This window comes from Olea europaea, chromosome 1 (genome assembly GCF_002742605.1).
Source record: "Olea europaea var. sylvestris chromosome 1, O_europaea_v1, whole genome shotgun sequence".
Lineage (NCBI taxonomy): Eukaryota > Viridiplantae > Streptophyta > Magnoliopsida > Lamiales > Oleaceae > Olea > Olea europaea.
Window position 1 is genome coordinate 21,879,610 of NC_036237.1, and position 18,278 is coordinate 21,897,887.

Consider the following 18,278-nt stretch of genomic DNA (forward strand, 5'->3'; position numbering starts at 1 on the left):
TAACACATAGATCTTTTCAAAAATCACATTCACACAAAACAACATATTAATACCAAGTTAATCAACAAACAGTCAACACATATACAACAAATGTATAAATGAACCCATGAAAAGATCTCACCGCACTTATCCTATCCCATTATGTGTTGCTCTCACCTTGAGAATACACATCTCCTTTCATCGCACACTATGCTTACTAGACTGATCATCTAACTCATGTTTAAGTGGTAAGCCACAATAAATCCTAAGTCCATAGGATAATCCTTTATCACCACATCACTTTTCCTAATTTTAGTGGATAATGAGTCTCCACTTAACATAATTAATAGAAGTGTCTCTTTTACATTGCACCTGATTAGGGTCCTCATAGATAAAGGATTTCAACATTTAATTACGTCTCAATTCGTGATCCAAATGCCACACTCCATATCCCTGGTACAAACCACCAATGTACCCCTAGACATCTATACTCTACATTACAATTAGACATTCTCACACTTCTACTAATATATCCTAGTCCACTATGCATGCAAACAATTATACCAAATAATCAAATTGCTCTCAAATTTATGCAAAAACACATATCAAACATATTAAAATGCAACATATAAACATGTAAAAGAATTAAGCAATCGCACACATATAGTTAGGATTATACAAAGATGCACATGTACTAACTAGGTTTACTCTTAATAAACCTCACTAGGATCATCACTTGACCCTATACATTCATCTCACCTCTCATCTTATCTTTCTAATTATCCTTTTTCTTGGGATAATCCCTCACAAAGTATTCGGACTTACCATAGTATAAGTGCTGCTTACCACTGAACTTGTCCCATCCCTTGCCATTCTTCTTATCATTCTCATAACTCTCATACTACTCTCATCACTATTGTTTTGAGCTCTACCCGAATTCATCTGCTTAAACTTTATTCTACTTCTCATCGTATGTAACTCACCACTCATTTTATCTTTTTTCTTTTAAGCCTTGATTTTCACTTCCTTACTTTTAAGGAATCTATGACATTCTCGGGTGTTAAGGTTTCCCTACAATACTTAATTGCATTCTTAACCTCTCTATATGAGTTAGGCATAGAATTAAGTAAAATAACGACCTCATAAGTTTCAAACACATTCTCATCACAATTGATGATATCTTGAACAAGTTTGTTAAAAAAATCCATATAGTCATGATGGATTTATTTTAAATTAAAAAATCTTTCAAGCAAGTACAAATTATTATGAGTATACTTAATCAAACATAAATCTTTCAACTTTTTTCAAAGTTCTTTTATGGTATCAAGTTTACCAACTTTTTCTCAAATTAATGTCTGGCAGGTGAAAAATAATTGAAATGTAAGCAAATTCATCATATTTGTCTTTTGTGTATCTGTTAAACTTGCAAGAAACTTGTAATCTACGAGTTTTGAAATTTTTTGTTGAACCAAAATTTCTTTCATCTTTTGTCGCCAAATTAAAAAATACCATTTCCTATTTAAAACTCCAATTTCAAAATGTAAAGACATTTTGAAAAAACAAAATAATCAAAGTGCATAGTTAGATCATACAAAGTAAATTTAAAGCCGCACTATATACCGCTCTAGATTTCTATGGTTTTGTGAGAATCAAGATCTCAATATCAATGAAATATTCAGATAGGTCAAGTCTAGGTGCTTTAACAGAATAATCAATGCAACACGAACATATGTGAACAAAAATTCAAATGCTCATGCAATACAGTTTCACATAGTAATTAGACGACAATTAGAGCACAAAATCAATTACTGACTTAAAATCAAATTCAACACTTTAAACAGAGCAAATAATTTTTAAATTTTTGACATAAGCAATGGTTACCCCACACGGTAACCTCAATTCTAATGCATCTCCACATGATGATGAGCTAGTATTGAAATTTAAATTGAGATAAGTCAATGATAAATGTGTTTTTACACACTTATTATGCACTTTATTGAGCTATTTATTGAAGAAATTGAGCAAATTCATATTCATAATTGTGTAATTATGGTGTTTGTAGGCCAAAATCCCAAATTGAAGGAGAAAATGGTAAAGGAAGGAAAACAAAGCCAAAAGTGCACAAAAAATGAATCTGGGGACCAAAGTTTACAAGTGCTGAAAGTTTAAGGAACGAATGTTGCAAATTTTCGAGGGCGTGATTGAAAGAAAATTCTAAAAATGTACAAGTTCAAACTTGATGGATCTAGCGTGCAAATATGGGGAGGACCTGAGCTGTAACTACTAAAAATGGGATGCGATACTGTAGCGGCGCCGCAGCGCCACTGTAGTAGCGCTGCGACACCACACCTCTGTCCCTTGTAGCGTTGCAGCGCTATTTTCAGAGCATCGTGGTGCCACGGTCGCGACTAAGGACCTGTTTGCCTATATTTTTATAGTTAGGGATCATTTTGCAATTATAAAACAAGGTTTTTGAGCCATTTAAAAGGCAAAATTGATCCATTTTTCTCTCATTCTTCATTCACTTAAAAAACCATAGTTTAGATAGAAAAGGGGGCAAGTAAAAAAGAGAGGAAATACTACACCAAAGGGAGAAAATCTTGGAGAAATCAAGACTAAAACCAAGCAAGCTTCAAGGATCTGACCAAGGGACAGGTTTATTTCTTTGTCTTGTATTTCACAGTATATTTTTCTCAACTTTTGTGATGTATTTCCTTAATCCTTTCATTTTGTGCCCTATAAATACAATGGGCTAAACATTTTGGTGTCGGGATGAATGAGGAAGCTTGGCTTAACTATATAAATTTCTCTATCCACTATTTAATGCTTATGTTCTTGTGTTTTTACTATTGTTTTGAGTGCATTATCATTATTGTGGCCACAATGTGATAATGTCTATTGATTTGTGTGATTATTGAGAAATTGTTACACATTTTAGACTAAGGTGGTAGAAACCCTAGGTTCTTGTGGAAATAGGATATATTCCTAACCCTAAGTAACCCTTTGAGTTATTTTCATTAATATTTAATGCTTTTGATTGTATTTAATCGATATAGAGATATAGTAGGTTAAACCAATTGATTAGGGTTAGTTTCACTTGAGAAAGGTAATTAACTAAAATAGGAAAATCAAGTTTGACGAGAAAAGTGAACAATGTTCTATTGAATTGTTTTGAGGAATTAATTTAGTGACAGCTAAGTGGAATCATGAATCCCAACCTGACTAAAATCCAACTCTGACTAGAATTGTAATTGGGTATTTTATTTGAATGCTTAGAATCATTTTCTTTTAATCATTAAATTAAAAGATATTAATTGTGTGTGTCATGACCGTTATTTGAATCAACTCTTGTGTAATTAGACTAAACACTCTTCGAGGGATCAACTCGGACTCAAAAAGTCCACTCTATTACTTGCGCGCGGCCCGTGCACTTGCGGTGAAGTATTTTAGCGAACAAGTTTTTGGTCCCGTTGCCGAGGAGTGTTTTAATTCAATTACTATCTTTTGTTGATTCAAATTTTCATAATTTTATTTTTGTTCTTTTGTATAGTTTTTAAATTTTTATCTTAAAGTTGACTTCTTAATTTTGGTTTCTCTAGGTCTTCGGTAGTGCATGCTTCATTCGAGAAGTTTTGATCTTTTCGAACTTGATCTGGATATTGAAAGAACTTTTCGAAGAAGTTGACAGGAACAAAGAGAATTAAGAAGGCAACAATTGATTGAGATAGCATACCAAGGGGGTAATTTAGAATCTAATGCTCAACCGAAAAATGTTCCTCGAGGTGGCATTCCACCGGGTTGTGGTAATCAAGCGGGTAGGGCTCAAGGGCCCAATGTAAATGAGGAAGATATGCTATTTGGGGACTTCATGAACCCACTCGTAGTAGAGAATAAATCAAGTATTGTCTATCCTTCATATAGACATCCAAACTCTCAACTTCGTCCGGACGTCATCAGTTTGTTCTCCAATACTATTCCATTCTATGAAAGAATTGATGAGAACCCTTCTCACATGTTGCACGGTTTATAGAGAATGTTGAAAACTTTAAATATGAAGTATGAATGTGGAGACGATTTGGATGAGGTTATTTGCTCACACTTTGAAGGATAAGGCAAGGGAGTGGCTTGAAACTCTACCGCCTAGAAGTATAAATAGTTGGATGGAATTTGTTCAAAAATTCACAACCAAATTCTTTCCATCCAACCAAGTAGCCAAACTCAAGCATGACATAACCACTTTCCAACAATCCAAATTTGAGAGCTTTCACGAGGCTTGGGAGAGGTTCAAGGATATGCTTTGAAAATGTCCAAATCATGGAATCACAATGAGACAACAAGTGAATTATTTTATGCCAGGTTAATTTCTTCTTGTTGTTCAAATGTAGATTCATCATCTAATGGCTCAATCAAGAAGAAGAGTATTCGAGAAGCATATGATCTATTTGAGGTCATGAGTGAGCAAATGCTATGTGGTCGGATAGAGATTCACAAAGAGGGGTTCATGGAGTTCAAGATGGTGAAGCTTTCTCAATGGTTCTAGCAAAGAAGGTAGAAGGACTTTCTACATCTACCTCTAGCTCTCATTCCGCTCATATGGTACAATCTCCACCTATTTGTGATATCTATGGAGCAAATCACCCAAGCCCGAGTTGTCCATTGATAGGTAGTGGTTCGGCATCCACCGAGCAAGTGGCATATGCTCAAAACTTTCAATGCCAATGGTATAACCTTACTCTCAAACTTATGACCTCGGTTGGTGAAGTCATCCAAACTTCTCTTATGGAAACAACCAAAATGTGCTCAACCAGAGGCCACAAGAGAAGAAAGAAGGTTGGGAAGATGCCATTGCTAAGTTGGCAAACCATTAATTGCAATATTAGGAATGTAATGATACATCTTTGAAAAACTTGGAACATCAAGTGGGTCAAATTTCCAAGATTCTCTCCGAAAGGTAACAAAGAACGTTGCCTAGCAACACCGAAACAAATCCAAGGGAGAATGTGCAAGTCATTACCACTAGGAGTGGGATGCAGTTGCCCAAAATCATAGTGGTACGCCCATAAGGCTCAAACTAGCAACGCATCCATATAAGAAGAAGGGATTAGGCAAGAACCTAATGCAAAGGATGAAGTAATCAAAGAAGATGAACTGGAGCCATCAACATCAAAGGCTCCAACACCGGTCAAGGCCTATGTGCCTCCTATTCCCTTCACACAAAGGCTTTACAAACAGAAATTGGATTCTCAGTTTGGAAAATTTTTAGAAGTCTTCAAGAAACTACACATAAACATTCCATTTGCCGATGCATTAGCTCAAATGCTATGCCAAATTTATGAAGGATATTCTTTTAAACAAAAGAAAACTCAAAGAGCATGAGACAATAATGCTAATGGAGGAGTGTAGTGCCATCCTTCAAAAGAAGCTATCATCGAAAATCAAAGATCCAGGGAGTTTTACTATTCCATGCACTATTGGTGATTTAAATTTTAGTAAAGCTTTATGTGATCTTGGTGCTAGTATTAATTTGATGCCTCTGCCTATTTTTAGGAAGTTGGGATTGGGAGAATCTAAGGCCACCACCATGTCATTACAATTAGTTGATTGATTAGTGAAATATCCTCGGGGAGTCATTGAGGATGTATTGGTCAAGGTGGACAAATTCATATTCCCAGCTGATTTCATAATTCTTGACATGGAAGAGGATAATGACATCCCTATCATTTTGGGACGATCGTTTCTTGCCACTAGCCGAGCTTTGATTGATGTGCAAGAGGGGAAGCTCATTCTAAGAGTCCAAGATGAACAAGTTACAATCAATATCTTGAAGGCCATCAAGTATCCATCGAAATTCGATTCATGCCTTCGAGAGGATGTTATTGATCATGTGATTGCTAAGTCTCTTTATAGGCTTTCTAAGGATCATTTGGAAACATGTCTTGTATGTTCTTCGGCTATCAAAAAGAAAGATCCTGAAGTTGAGCATATGGTACACTATTTGGAGGCTACACCTTCTCGGTCATACAAGAGGGCACCAAATTATGAGGACTTGAAAAAGAGCTCTTCACCACCACTGCCATCTCTTCTCCAGGCACCTATGCTTGATTTGAAGCCTCTTCCATCTCATTTGAGGTATGCTTATATGGGAGAGTCATCTATGCTTCCGGTTATCATTGCTAATTCCTTAAGTGAATTGGAGGAAGAGAAGTTACTTCGGGTGTTGAGAGAACACAAGGAAGCCATTGGTTGGACTATTGCAGACATTCGAGGAATTAGTCTTTCATTATGCATGCACAAAATCCTTATGGAAGATGATTTCAAACCATCAATGGAGCATCAAAGGCAGTTGAACCCCAACATGAAAAAAGTGGTAAGAGCCAAGGTGGTAAATTGGCTAGATGTAGGCATTATTTATCCAATTTCAGATAGTGCATAGGTGAGCCCCGTTTAAGTGGTACCAAAGAAAGGAGGTATCATGGTTGTGGGAAATGAGGATAATGAGCTTATACCTACTAGACCCGTGATCGGTTGGAGGGTATGCATAGACTACCGCAAGCTTAACAAGGCTATAAGGAAGGATCACTTTCTTCTTCCTTTCATTGATCAAATGCTTGAGCGGTTAGCGGGATATTCTCATTATTGCTTTTTGGATGGGTATTCAAGCTATAATCAAATTCCTATAGCTCCATAGGATTAAGAGAAAACTACCTTTACATGCCTATATGGTACATTTGCATATAAAAGGATGCCCTTTGGTCTTTGCAATGCACCCGTCACTTTCCAAAGGTGTATGATGGCTATATTCTCCGACATGGTGGAAAAATTTATTGAGGTTTTTATGGATGACTTTTCAGTATTTGGAGCCTCGTTTGATGGATCTTTGAGCAATTTGGAGATGGTGTTGAAAAGGTGAGAGGATACCAATTTAGTACTTATTTGGGATAAATGCCATTTCATGGTCTAGGAAGGCATAGTTTTCGACCATCGGATTTCACATAAAGGGATAGAGGTTGACAAGGCCAAAATCCAAGTCATTGAGAAATTACCTCCATCTACCTCGGTGAAAGGGATAAGGAGTTTTTTGGGACATGTCAGATTTTATAGGAGGTTTATCAAAGACTTCTCGAAGATTACAAAGCCACTGTGCTCCTTACTAGAGAAGAATACTCCATTTGATTTCTTTGAAGAGTGTCTCCATGCTTTCAACACTCTTAAAGAGAAACTCATCACGGCTCCTATCATTGTAGCTCTAGATTGGAATCTACCATTTGAACTTATGTGCGATGCAAGTGATTATGCCATTGGAGCAGTTTTGGGACAAAGGAGAGATAAAACTTTGCATGTTATCTACTATGCTAGCTAGACTTTGACCGATGCTCAATTGAACTATGCCACTACTGAAAAAGAGATGCTCGCAATAGTATTTGCATTTGATAAATTTCAATCTTACCTCATTGGGTCAAAAGTGATTGTTTACACAAACCACTCGGCCCTCAAGTATTTGCTAGCAAAGAAAGATGCCAAGCCTCGGTTGATTAGATGGGTCTTTCTTCTACAAGATTTGACTTGGAAATTCGTGATAAAAAAGGGACTGAAAATTTTGTTGCCGATCATCTCTCTTGACGAGCAACCTGTAGAGGTAGTGGATGGGAGAGATAAAGGAGATGTTCCTCGACGAACAACTCTTGCAAATTATGCATCTTCTACAAGCCACCCATACACCATGGTATGCGGACCATGTGAACTTTCTTGCTAGTGGCATCACTCCACCGGATCTTTCTTACCAACAAAGGAAAAGATTCTTTGCCGACATCAAGCACTATTTTTGGGATGATCCTTTGTTGTTCAAACGGGGCCTGGATCAAATTATTCAAAGATGTGTACCGGAAGAAGAAATGGAGCAAATTCTTGAACAATGTCATTCTTCTCCCTATGGTGGTCACTTCGAGGCCGTGGAAACCGCATCAAAAATACTTCAATCTGGTTTCTATTGGCTCATGTTATTCAAAGATGCTCATACTATTGTCTCTAAATGTGACAAATGCCAATGCAGTGGTAATATCTCCAACCGAAATGAAATGCCTTTGAATTCTATATTGGAGGTAGAGATTTTTGATGTGTGGGTGTTGATTTCATAGGGCCTTTTCCTTCTTCATTCTCAAATCAATACATATTAGTGGCGGTTGATTATGTGTCAAAGTGGGTAAAAGCAGTGACTTTGCCCACTAATGATGCTCGGGTCGTAGCGAACTTTTTAAAGAAAAATATCTTCTCTCACTATGGTACCTTCTGATCTATCGTTAGTGATGGAGGTAAACATTTTTGCAATTGTCTCTTCGACTCACTATTGACCAAATATGGAGTAAAACATCGTGTGGCCACGCCCTATCATCCCCAAACTAGTGGCCAAGTTGAGATCTCAAATTGGGAGTTAAAAAGGATTCTTAAATTGACGGTGTGTGCCTCTAGAAAGGATTGGTCCAAGAAATTGGATGATACATTATGGGCTTACCATACTGCTTTCAAAACACCCATTGGTATGTCTCCTTATTGCCTATTGTTTGGGCAAGCTTGCTATCTCCTGGTAGAACTTGAGCACCGGGCTTATTGGACGATAAAAACTTTTGAATTTTGATGTCAAATCGGCCGCGCGAGAAAAGATTGCTCCAATTGAATGAACTTGATGAGCTTCATCTTGATTCATATGAAAGTGTTCGAATTTACAAGGAAAAGACAAAGAAATGGCATGACCGAAACATTGTGAAGCGAGAGTTCTTTCTTGGGCAACAAGTTCTTCTTTACAATTCTCAACTCCGATTGTTCCCTAGGAAGCTCCGCTCAAGATGGTCGGGTCTTTTCACTATTGCTAAAATTTCTCCACATGGAGCGATTGAACTTTATCATGAGGGAAAGGAAAATTTCAAAGTTAACAGGCAATGGTTGAAACCATACTTTGGAGGTGATTTTCGAAGGAGAAGTCCTCCATCCCTCTTGCCAATCCGGAGTGAACAAGGCCTATAGTTGAGCTAGGGACTATAACCAAGCCCTTGTTGTGAGGCAACCCAACTTTCTTATCCTTACACATTTTTATGTTACTTGTGATTAATACTTTTGTTATTGAATTTTGAATTAATACTATTCTTGTGTAGGTCCTAATTATTGAAGTCCTAGCCACCCATAAATCTTAACAAGCTTGGGAGTGTACATTAAGCCATGACCCAAAAAGTCATCAACAACAACCTTCAACAAAAACCTAATTGGGGAAGTTTCGTCGACCCTCTTTACTTATTTTTATTGGTTATGTACACATTGAGGACAATGTGCAAATTAAGTTTGGGGGTGTTGATGGGATATTGTGCTTATATATTGTTCTTATAGTGGTGTCAACATTGACATGTTGGATATCATTGTCGGCTTTTGAAGATTTGATGTGATGTTTAAAATTGTTGTTAATTCATGAGTTATGTCCAATCATGTTATTTGCCTCGATCTTGAAATTTGCTTGTCCATTTGAGATATTATACCACTTTGAGCACAATAGTCATGATTGGTTGTTGTCTAGATTTGGAAATGGTTGATTGATGGAGAAATTTTTGAATTTGTTGAGCTAGGTTGTAAGCTGTGCATAAATTTATGTCAATCATATTTTCACTTCTTTTTCACTTAACCATATTGTAAGATAAGTTTGGGGGTGGTCGAGCTGTGATGGATATTATCTAGAAGTGTGTTGATTCCGTGCATGTTGAAAATATTTGCGTGGAGTGTCTTTTACCAAGTATAAGCTAGGTAATGACCATATGCTAGGGATCTAAGCCCCATATTTGTTAATGCTTAAAAAAAACAAAAAAAAAGGTATTATTGCACTTGTTGAATCTTGGGCCTCACTTCGTAACCTTTTTTACTTAAGTTATTAAGTCCGTAGGGGTATTTTGAAACCCGATACCCTTTAGCCTAAACAACCGGGGAGTTATCGACCTAAAACTCGCTACAAGGGTCAAGAAGAAAGCTTAAGGGAGTGAGGTAAAACATGAAATTTGGCTATAAAAAAAATTGTTGTTATGAAATTGTAATTGATATTTGGGCTTAGATAACTAGTGGGTTTGAATTGCTTAGTATAAACTTGAATATGGAAGCACTCATTAGTGGAGAATCATCACATGACTAGAGATTGGTATTGCTTGTTAGACCCAACCAAACTAGAGCAGAAAAAGAAATGAGTGATTAGAGAGCAACCTTTAGTTTTACACTTGGGGAAGAGAATGAAATTACTATATTTTGGTGTGAATTTCACGAGAGGGGAAAGGGAAGTATTTGACCACAACGGGTCGGGTCGGAGCTAATTTGAAAATTTTTCTATCTTGATAATTGTTTCCAAATTTAGATAACAATTAAATGCGACTATGCACACACATACACAATCAAGCATTGGACAAGCTCATATTGTATTTGGTAGCTTGATTTGAAAGCATAGGTGTGAATTAATTACACAATTTTACACTCCTGAATATGTTGAGGGGCTATTTGACGTTGTTGGTTACCTACAAGTATTGAATGATTATGTCAGAAGAAATCTTGCTCGAGACGAGCAAGAGCTTAAGTTTGGGAGTGTTTGATAAGTGTGTTTTTACACACTTATTAGGTACTTTAATGGGTTATTTATTGAAGAAATTGAGCGAATTCATATTTATAATTGTGTAATTATGGTGTTTGTAGGTCAAAATCCCAAATTGAAGGAGAAAATGGCTGAAGGAAGGAAAAGAGGACCAAAAGTGCACAAAAAATGAATTTGAGGACCAAAGTGTACAAGTATCGAAATTTTAAAGACTGAATGTTGCAAATTTTGGAGGCGTGATTGAAAGAAAATTCAAATTTTGAGGACCAAAACGTATAAGTTAAAACTTGAGGGATCTAGCGTGCAAATATGGGGAGGACCTGAGCTGCAAATACTAAAAATGGGATGCGGTACTGCACCACACCTCTGTCCTTTATAGCTCTGGCGTCGCGGCTGAGGACCTGTTTGCCTATATTTTTATAGTTAGGGATCATTTTGCAATTATAAAACACAATTTTTGAGCCATTTAAAAGGCAAAATTGATTCATTTTTCTCTCATTCTTCATTCACTTAAAAAACCCTAGCTTAGAGAGAAAAGAGGGCAAGCAAAAAGGAGAAGAAATACTATACCGAAGGGAGTAAATCTTGGAAAAATCAAGACCAAAACCAAGCAAGTTTCAAGGATCCGAACAAAGGACGGGTTTATTTCTTTGTCTTGTATTTCACATTATATTTTTCTCAACTTTTGTGATGTATTTCTTTAATCCTTTCATTTTGTACCCTATAAATACAATGGGCTAAACATTTTGGTATTGGGATGAAAAAGGAAGCTTGACTTAACTATATAAATTTCTTTATCCACTATTTCATGTTTATGTTCTTGTGTTTTTACCATTGTTTTGAGTGCATTATCATTATTGTGGCCATTATGTGATAATGTCTAGTGATTTGTGTGATTATTGAGAAATTGTTGCACATTTTAGATTAAGGTGGTAGAAACCCTATGTTCTTGTGGAAATAGAGATATATTCCTAATCTTAGGTAACCCTTTGAGTTATTTTCATTAATATTTAATGCTTTTGATTGTATTTAATCGACATAGAGATTAAGCTAAATCAATTGATTAGGGTTAGTTTCACTTGAGAAAGGTAATTAACTAAAATAGGAAAATCGGGTTTGACGAGAAAAGTGAGCAATGTTCTATTGAATTGTTTTGAGAAATTAATTTAGTGACAGCCAAGTGGAATCATGAATTCCAACCTGACTAAAATCTAACTCTGACTATAATTGTAATTGGGTGTTCTATTTGAATGCTTAGAATCATTTTCTTTTAATCTTTAAATTCAAAGATATTAATTGTATGTGTCGTGACTGTTATTTGAATCAACTCCCGTGTAATTGAAGTAAACACTCTTCGAGGGATCGACTCGAACCCAAAAAGTCCACTTTGTTACTTGTGCGCGACCCGTGCACTTGCGGTGTAGTATTTTAGCGAACAGTCAATATACCTGAGCAGACCAATCCGAGTCCATAAATTATGAGAGATGTGAATTTATCACTTTAAGACCACCGCCATTCATCCTAAAAGTCACTAGCAATCACAGGAATCAATCAACCACGATCGAATCCCGAATGCCCGAAGAACAAATTTGTCCAGATTCTACTGTATAACTTGAAAGTGAAAACTAACAACACAAAAATGTCGAAAACGATGTTAGGAATAAACTGCTTGAAGGGACCTCGAGCAAAAGACATCGTACGCGCCATATCACCCTAGTGTGCCTCCATCTACATGTCATGCAAGTGGTCTTTATTTCATCAAACTCCTTCTGGATTGGCTGATAATTACAAAAATAGTCTCGATTTTTGGGTAGTTTTCTGGACAGTTTTATGATCCATTCTTTTCTTCGTTTCAGCCAATTTTCTAGACGATTTTTGGTCCTTGTTTTTTAGCCAAATCATCCACTTGAAGCTCTGATACTGTTTGTCATGGAGAATCAAGAAATCTTGATTCAAACTCAGAAAAACCAATCAAACGAATACCACAATCACCAAGGCTCGACCTAATCCAAGCCTTAACTTTAGTTGCCCTGAGTTTTCACCCTCACACGATTGCCATCTTCCATCCACAAAGGATCAATGGTTGTGATGAGTACAATATCACAAATGGAGGAAGAATTAAGGAAGTAATGGTTGAATCTCATAACTCACCGTCCAAGTCGGCTGCCTTCAATTTCTAACCTCTATTGCAATCATCCACTCACAGGAAACTCACGGTTGGGAGAATAAGTTATATATAGTATTTTATTAGGTTATCAATAATTGGGCCAAAGACATTTCACTCAAGTGGCAAGTGGCACAACAAACTAAAGAATGGATCACCAACTAAATGGCCAATACCACAGCTAAAACCAAACACAACTTGGGCTAACCTAAAGTGTATTGGTTGTTTTTTGGTTGAGCCAAGTCTGTAGTGTTGATAAATTACCTAACATCTGTTTTAATTCATTGCTTGAGATTTATTGAATTTCATAGGCATTGGCCGATGAATTAAATTGTTACCAACAACTAAGTCTAAAGGCTTGATATGGCAACAACGTGGTCCGTTGGAAGTAATTTAAACAATTAATGTTGCTCATGGCCATATATATTACCTCTTAGATGGCTTTGAATCTTGGCTCGTTTAATCTTTTTTGGTTTAACTAAAGCCTAGCTTATATATATGGTATCTTTGCCCTAGCAACCTTGGCATTTTATAGGCATCATATCTTGAATAATAACAGTCCAATCTTATATAGTGAAATCTTAACCATTTATTAGAAATTCAATTTGGGCATTAGAGTGCGAAAATGCGCTATTATCCGTTTTTAAATGGACAACCTAGATGCTTCACACACCCCCCACACACTGCAAGAAAGTAAGTTGGCCTTCCCAACCAACCAAGTATTAGTCAACGAAAATACTACTTTTATTGACCAATAGAAATAGTCAATGAAAATAATCTTTGTTGACCAATTTTTCCCGTCCAATCTAAAAATCAACCACCGAAAACACTATTTACCAACCAAACATATTACTCATAGGCATAGACTATACATATTTGCAGGCCACAATGAAATTGGCAGGTAAAATATCTCTTTTTTTTTTTTTTGGCCCAAATATTTGACGGGGAGCCTTCACATTTATTGACTAAGATAATATATAAGTCACTCTAAATGATACACATTTGCTGACCGAAAGAAAAATGTTGGTGAATGCCTTATTTTTGGCCCAACCTTTATTGGTGGGGGGATTTGGTGATTTGATATTTACAGACCAAGAAAATTATTAACTGTCTTTGACGAGATAAAATCGTCGACCATATAAAATGGATTGGTAAAATATTTCTTTGGGGCAAAATTTCTAATGGGAACAATACATTTACCGACCACAATAAACATTAGCTAGCCTAGTCGAGACATAATTGTCGACGAAATGTTATCAAATATCCGTTTGGTCCTCATTAAAATTATAATTCATTTTTCTCTCTTTCTCTCTTCTCATGAACCACACATTTTTTAATAAAATACTATTGCACGTAAACTCAAACAATTTTCTTCTTTTTTAATCACATTCTTCAACAAAAAAGACACTATTCCAAAAATTATAATTTCAAATAATTGGAGCCAAACAAGGGCTGAATTACCTACCTATTTAGGGATGAAAATAAAAAAATAAAAGATTATTTTAAAATCCATAAACATTTCAAAAACATAAAAAGCATGTGACAAACAATAAAGACAGTGAAGAATGGGAAAATAACAATAATGTTACGTAAATTGTGAAAACGTGTAGATTGTCTTGGGTACCGTAAATTTTATAGTCAACAATAAATTTCTATATTATGCTGGAAGATGTTAATTTTTTTCAACTTAAATTTTTTATTTTTTTGGGTGAAAATTACAAAAAAATGAACGATTTTGGTTTAGTCTAATCCAATTATTTATACGTAAAAAAAGTTATAAAATAGAAAAGTGCGAACTATTGAGTAAATGAATATTAATGGAGTGAGTTGCACTAAAACTGTCGATGGTTACTAAGGCATATCGATGCTACTAAAAATCTATGCCTTTAAATTTTTTAGATTTAACTATTGGTGAAGATCATGAACAGAATTCTTAGTCCTTGAAATAAATGCGTGGAGGTATGTTCTCGTCGCTCCTCTGATGCTTAAATTAGCGAGAAGTAAATTATTGCGTAAGGTTATAAGCTAAAATTTATGTAAAAGCGCATCTAAATAATAAACGAAAGTCAAGTATTTATAGAGACGGGCATGACAATCTTGGAAGGATTAAGTCACTTGATGCCTTAGCTCTTTAAGAGTGATGAAGGCATTAGAGTCTAGTAAGAGTTGGACAATAGAGTTCTAGCGAAACTATGATATTTTCACGGTTAGATAAGCTTGATATTGTTGAAATAGAGTCCTACTATGTCAAGTAACATGGCAGGAGTTCGAGCTAGGACAGCACCTTAAATACAATCAAACTCGAGCTCTAAACCTAACACTTGTTTTCTCGACAAGTATTTGACTTGAGAAGGTTCTAAGTGGAAACCCATGACTTGACCTTCGTCATGCTTGGGCAACTATCAGCGATCGAGATTGACTAATTTTATTCAGACCTTGAATTATTTCATGTAAAATTCAACAAAATAATGAAAATAAAGACAATTATATAAAATATTAACAAAATTTTTAAATAAATATTATAAAATTAATAAAACATCAACAAATTTTACTCTACGGAAAGAAAATTATGAAATGGGAAAAATAACTAAAGAGTGGTACGAAGGAAATAACTATATTCGATTAACTTATTAATGCATTTGATCTACTTTTATTCATCATAATTGGATCTTAACTTCTCACATTTTAAAAGGTTGATAGTCAGTCTCCAAACACTTTGAATGTCCTCGTCGCTCCTCTGATGTTTAAATTAGCAAGAAGTAAATTATTGTGTAAGGTTATAAGCTAAAATTTATTTAAAAGCGCACCTAAATAATAAACGAAAGTCAAGTATTTATAGAGACGGGCATGACAATCTTGGTAGGATTAAGTCACTTGATTCCTTAGCTCTTTAAGAGCGATGAAGGCATTAGAGTCTAGTAAGAGTTGGACAATAGAGTTCTTGTTTTCTCGTCAAGTATTTGACTTGAGAAGGTTCTAAGTGGAAACCTATGACTTGACCTTCGTCATGCTTGGGCAACTACCAGCGATCGAGATTGACCAATTTTATTCAGACCTTGAATTATCTCATGTAAAATTCAACAAAATAATGAAAATAAACACAATTATATACAATATTAACAAAAATTTTAAATAAATATTATAAAATTAATAAAACATGAACAAATTTTATTCTATGGAAAGAAAATTATGAAATGGGAAAAATAACTAAAGAGTGGTACGAAGGAAACAACTATATTCGATTAACTTATTAATGCATTTGATCTACTTTTATTCATTATGATTGGATCTTAACTTCTCACACTTTAAAAGGTTGATATTCAATCTCCAAATGCTTTGGACCATGACCTATTTGAGAGGGTAGAGGCAGAGCCGGACTTGAACATAGGCTCAACAGGCCGCTACCTCAGGCCCAACTCTTCAAGGGGGCCCAAAATTTTTTTTTCCTTTTTTTTTTTTTTTTTTTTTTTGTGGTAAAACTCACTAATTAACGTAAAAGAATCCTCCCATAATTGAGATGTTTTGTAAATGTCTTTTTTCGTTAGGTTTTAAGTTAGTAATTGGTTGTATAGTATATCGTTGGATTTTAATTTACGTTGATTTTGGGGGCCCAATTTATAGAGCTCGTCTCAGGCCCCCACGATCACAGACCGACCTTGGGTAGAGGCAAGAGTAATCCCATGGATTTTGCTCTGGATATAATGAATAATACAAGTGTAACAAAGTGATCTTATTGTACGATCGATAAATTATAAAAAATAACTTAGACATCCAAATACATGTGTTGGACTTAAAGTTCGTCCACGAAATACATATGCATTGAATCTATTGATCATAGGACTTATCTTAGTGAATGAGTTGAGGTTGAGTTTACGAACTTTAATAAATGCTCTATAAGATTATGGTGGTATGATTTGTTGTTCCCACATATTGGACTTAGTTTGTGAATACTTTATGACTCAGATATTATGCATGCGATGAGGATTTATTGCGTCTTTGATTGATCACTCCCACCGAATGAATCTAGATGAACATTGACAACATAAATAGTTAATATTAATGAATTATAGTTGGATGATAATTAGTAACTTAAAGCACGTGCTACAAACTATCAATAGTTCTGTAATCTATAGTTTGAGCCCCATTTTTGTTTAAAAAAAATACATTTTTGAATAGTGTATTGATGGAAAAATGTGTTGTTAAAAAATAAGAAAAAGTTTTAGATTTACGTGTAATATTATTTTATTGAAAATTGTGTGGTTAAAATGTGATAAAAATACTATTCGAAAATGCCTTTTTCCCCCCAAAAAAAGGGTCAAACAAGGGCTATTACTACACAATTAATAACTTAAAATAATATTTATATATAAATTATTTCAATTAATTACGTATTTTTATTAGTAATTTAACAAATTTTGAAAAAAAAAAGTTATATACAAAATTCAAATAATCAAATTTTATCTGTATCTTTTTAATGATTGTCATACAGGGTCTAAATTTCATTCCACACCATCGTTATCCATCACATCAAGCCATCAAATTCGAATTATTATCTTTTACGTGGGGTCAATAACAACTATATTTTTCATTTTCATTTTTAGATTAATGTATATCAAAGAGCCTCATTTCACTTCATACTTATTTTCACTACCCTCTAAAAACTTCTATTTTTCCTCGTCATCCTCACTCCCACAAGCATAGACAATTTCCTTGCTCAAATGCTAACCTAATCTACACCGCCTCCTGTCTTTCTTCCTCAATCCTTCTTTCTTTGCACATCTCAGTACGCTTCCTCACTTTCTCTTCCCCTATTATTGCTCGACAGTTGATAGAAATATAGATTCAACTACTTTTGCTTGATGCAGTAGTCGTGGGTTATCGTCTTCATCTCTATTCCCCCCTCCCCCCCCACCGGAAAAATGTAATTCTACCTAAAAGGTAACTCTTTTCTTCTTTTATGTATTTATTGGGCATTTTGAATTGATTTCCTAAAAAAAGAAGGCACATTTCTGTTGGATTGTGAGTCAGCCAATGGTGGCACTGGGCTTGGCTATAGTTGGGGGGGGGGGTTTGGACTGTCTATTCTTTTGCTTGGTTTTCTTGTGTCTACCGGGGGTGTCCCCATTTCAGAGTTTAATAGATTTCTTAATATTTATAAATTCTCATGGATTGTGTGAAATTTGATAGAATTTAATAGATTTCATAAGATTTGAATGGATTTCTATTTTGTAGATTTTAAAAGATTTTCATGAATTTTATAGATTTTGGGTAAAATTTATAAATATGCTTAACATAAGCCACAAATTTTTTACTTCTTCTTTAACGACTCATTCTTACACATATGCACGTTAATAAATCACAGAAAATGATCGAATCCTTGTTCAATTGTTTGTTAAACATTGAATAGTATAACAAAACTTCAATAAAAAATACACCCAATATTCAACAAAATGCGAGAGTGGGAGAGGACAAAAATATGTAGTGTTAAACAATTAAAGTCGTAATCAATATGAATTAGTTCAAAAG

The 18,278-nt window shown here is 35.1% G+C and overlaps 1 pseudogene; it reads left to right on the forward strand.

Annotated features, from left to right (window-relative positions):
- Positions 1-18,278, forward strand: part of LOC111405916 — a 44,732-nt pseudogene that overhangs the window by 15,732 nt on the left and 10,722 nt on the right.